Source organism: Helianthus annuus, chromosome 4 (genome assembly GCF_002127325.2).
Source record: "Helianthus annuus cultivar XRQ/B chromosome 4, HanXRQr2.0-SUNRISE, whole genome shotgun sequence".
Lineage (NCBI taxonomy): Eukaryota > Viridiplantae > Streptophyta > Magnoliopsida > Asterales > Asteraceae > Helianthus > Helianthus annuus.
The window spans coordinates 72346872-72351478 of record NC_035436.2 but is presented as its reverse complement, the minus strand read 5'-3'; positions in this window follow the sequence as shown (position 1 = coordinate 72351478).

Genomic DNA, 4607 nt, shown 5'->3' with positions numbered 1-4607 from the left:
CCTGGCTTTGCGGAAGCGTGGTTAATTTGGTGTGACTTCTTAATACCATAGCTTAATCATAACAAGCTATATGAATTAAAATATGCAAGATCATCCATTAAAATAAAATCAAAACATTGTCTTAACGGGTTAACACCCAACAACCATAAACTTGTCTAAACATTACAAACCCAAACATAACATAAACATGATTCAAGGACTGTGACTTGTCCAGGAAAGAGTCACATTCCCCGAACCCTGGATGACCCTGGTGACTTATGCAGCGGAAAACATGCCATACCGTGCCAGATCTTTAATTCCCTGAAATACATGTAAGTTGAAAAATCAACAATAATGTTGAGCGAGTTCATGTGAAAGTGAGTAAATAAACCTTTGTATTTATCAAAAATCCTGGTATGTAGCAAATAAGGAAAAAGAGATCACCAATGGTTTGCAAGTCCATTGATATGTGTGAAGTGCAAGTAGGAAGACTCAAACCTAGCGGATTTTGCGTCGGGCACAAAGTCACCCCGAGGTCCGTTATGCTGGACCTGGAGTTGGGCTCGCTACACCCAGATAGATCTACCGCTTACGTCCCTCGGTCCTACAATGAGGATTAATGGCCTCCAGTTTCCGCCTACCCACTCACATGATCTAAGTAATAACCCTCCTTACGCTAACCATACCATGTATCAAGTATTCATAATCATAGTAACATGTATTTCACCCCCGCAGTTTATAAAACTAAAAAGGGTTAAGAGAAAAGGGGGACATGAACTCACAGTCAGTGCGTCGCTATACCAAGTACTCCAAATGTCCAACAGCTGTGCAACGACCTATATGTGCTAATTCTATTAGACGGATGGCCGTGCCTTAGCTTTATAGTTTAAGTTTTCGGGGAAACAGTTAGACAACCGTTCCTTGTATGTACTTGGTAATTAATTTCCTTCCCAAGGATGGGGGATTTAATACATGTGTATTCGTATCATCTCATTAAGTCCCACTTAATATATTTTTACTTCTCATTCCAAAAATATAAATATTTTTCTCAAAAATATTATATTTTCTCTTCACTTAATACTTTCCAAAATAATACGTTGACAAAATACGCGTTTATAAGTATTTCCGTATAAAGCGTAAGTTACGTTTTAATGATTAAGCGGTAATAGTAATTACCGGTGTAACTTATACGTTCGTTGTGTAAGCGTTTGTATTATTTTGGGTTCGTCAACGTTTGTAAATATTATTTTTACTCTAAAAATAATATTTATATATTTTCACAAAATAATCATAAACAGTGTGGTGAAAAATATATTTATCGAATAAATATTTATCACGTTTAGTTTTTGTGAAAATCCCACCTCCGATTATTTAATAAATAAAGTCATGGCGAAATATATTTTGAAAACATCTCAAAAATAGTTTAACACTTGTAGATAATTCTAAGTGTTAGATTTTAGAAAAATTTCGCCAGAGTTTCCCCTGTAACTGGAGGTGGCCACGCTTTCAAGCGTATCATTTTCTTTTACAAAATCACTTCAACAATTTCTTTAAATCAACCAATCAATTTCCAACACATCAAACTAGTTTCAACACATCAAATTTACCAACTAGTATGTAAAATCGCATTATTACATGAACTTGTAGTTTTTCCGAAAACTATAGTGTAGATCTCCTTATATTTAGTGGATCTATGTGTGAAATAGTTTAATCTTGTAAAAACCCCGTTTTTAGAACAAATCATCCTTTACAACTTCCCGACAACTTTTATAAAAATTGTTACTTTGTCGGATCTTTCGTTTCACAAGTGTTTATACACTTGTGGTTTGTAAAATCACCTTTGTTAGTATGTCACCCGACTTTTATAAAACATGATTTTCTCGACACTTGGTTCTACGAAAATACCACTTGTACATACGTAGATCCGCTAGTTTTAAATACTATTTTACAAGTCAAAATACTTTTACACAAGTTCATGTTTCTCGTGTGGTGGAGTTTCACCTTTTAACCCTCGTACCGACAAAAACAAGCTTATGTCAAGATCTATGATCTTAACAAAGTCGGGTTAAACGATGATAAGAGCCACCACAACGTAGATCGGGCCTCAAAAATCAACATATTCAAATACTACAACTTTTACACATGTTATGAGCTTTTAACCAACAAAATTCAAGTTTTAGTAGACTTTAGAGATTCAAAACACATGATTCCGACTTTTAACCGTTATAAATCATATTAACCACTTTAAATACGTTCGAGAGTGAGTTTTAAACATTATACCTCTAGCTCGGGGCTAGGGAAGAATCTAGTCGAAAATGTGGTGGATAAAAGCAAAGAAACGAGGTCCTTCCATTTCCGCTTGCTTCAAGCTTCCTAATACGTGACCCGAAAGCCTTGTAGATACTTGAAATGGGTTGATCAAAGCTCGACAATGGATGTGTGGGTGGATGAGAGTTCGGCCGAGAGTGGGAGGGGCAAGGGAGAGAGTGGTGTTGGTGATTTGTAATGTGTGTAATCTCTTGTGTTATGTGAAGTATTTATAGGCAAAAGATCAAGATTATCGTCCATCGGTTTTTATGTCATCTATATATCCACAAAAATCAATTTAATAATCAACTTTGTACTCTCTTGGTTCCCTCTTGTTGGCCGATTCCATTGAGGGGGGGGGGGTATCCAGTTCGTTTCCAATCGATTAGTTAGAGTTCAGTTACATCTAATAAGTTAACTTTAGGGGTTAACTCCGTTAGTTGCATGATGTGTTATAAAGCGGGTGTTAGGGTAATCAGGGACCCTAATTGTCTCAGAAAAAGACTAATAATATTTCTGGCAATATTTTTATGTTCCGGGTATAGTCCGGTTGTTCGGTTGGATAGTAATCCGTTAAAGTGCTTAAGTAATCTTTTAAGCGTCGTAAGTAATATTTTTAGCGACACAATTTATTCTGCAAAGTGTCAGGAATATTTCCTCATGTTTTGGCACTTTATTAGTTAGCTAGAAGCTAGTATGCTGATAAAAGTGCTGTGTTTCGTGCTTAGAGTACGTTTTAGGCACATCCAATCATTACATCTTATTCCTAGAGACGCAGTTTAACAACCCTTGTATCCCTACACACACTATGGGTGTAGTAAAATATTTCTGGCTCATATAGGCCTTTAGAGGCAGTGTTTGCCTGATGCTGACTTTATCAGCATGTTCAATAGGTTATCCGTTCAAATGCTACTGTGCTTTTGTGCATCATGTTTGTCACTAGAGTTCAGTAAGTAAATAATGCAGTGACGAAAATCAAAGTATGATGCAGATATGTACAAGTATCAACAGTCAAGTAGCAGTTCATCAGGAATCTCAGTTAAGCACAGTAATTAAGCAACAATTAATAGTTAATTAAATCGTACGGATACCTGGTTTAGTGAGGGTTGTCACATTCTCCCCCCGTTAGAAAAATTTCGTCCCGAAATTTTAAATTCTGCTTGTAGAAGCAGGGTTCTCAGGAAATAAGTGGGGGTATTTCTCTTTCATTCGGTCCTCACGCTCCCAGGTGAATTCAGGACCATGTCTAGCATTCCAACGAACTTTGACGAGCTTGACACTGCTCCGGCGGGTCTTGTTTACTTTCCAATCCGTGACCTCAACAGGTTCTTCAACGAAATGGAGCGTGTCGTCAACATGAATTTCGTCGGTAGGAATGGCAATGTTATCTTGTGTTGGACTTTTCTTCAGATTGGATACATGAAATGTATCGTGAACACCATTTAGTTTGGCAGGTAGGTCCAACTTGTATGCTACTAACCCGATTCTCTCCAAGATCTTGAACGGTCCAATATATCTCGGGTTCAACTTTCCACGTTTCCTAAAGCGTGCCACACCCTTCCAGGGTGATACCTTCAACAAAACCATCTCACCAACCTCAAACTCTAGAGGTTTCCTGCTTCGATCCGCGTAGGCTTTCTGCCTGTCACGAGCCGCGCTGATACGGTCTCGGATTTGCGCGATCTTATCTGTGGTTTCCTGTACCATTTCAGGACCAACCAATTGTCTATCACCTGCGTCAGCCCAACAAAGCGGCGATCTGCACTTGCGCCCATATAAAGCCTCGAACGGCGCGGCACCAATACTGGTGTGGTAGCTGTTGTTGTATGAGAACTCAACCAGGGGTAAATGCTTATCCCAGCTACCACCCAAATCCATCACACATGCTCTCAGCATGTCTTCTAACGTCTGAATCGTCCGCTCGCTTTGTCCGTCGGTCTGCGGGTGAAAAGCTGTGCTCAGATTCAACTTGGAGCCAAAAGCTTCCTGGAAGGATTGCCATATCCTTGATACGAACCTTCCGTCTCTATCAGAGATAATCGAGAGAGGTACTCCATGGCGCGTAACAATCTCTCTCATGTAAATCTCAGCCAATTTACTCGTATGATCCTTCTCGCGGATAGGCAAGAAGTGTGCTGACTTCGTCAATCGATCCACTATCACCCAGATAGTGTCATGGCCTCTTGGCGTTCTTGGCAATTTTGTAACAAAATCCATGGAGATTTGTTTCCACTTCCATTTGGGAATCTCTGGTTGTTGCAGAAGTCCTGAGGGCTTCTGGTATTCCGCCTTAACCTTGGCGCATGTCAAACATTTGCTCA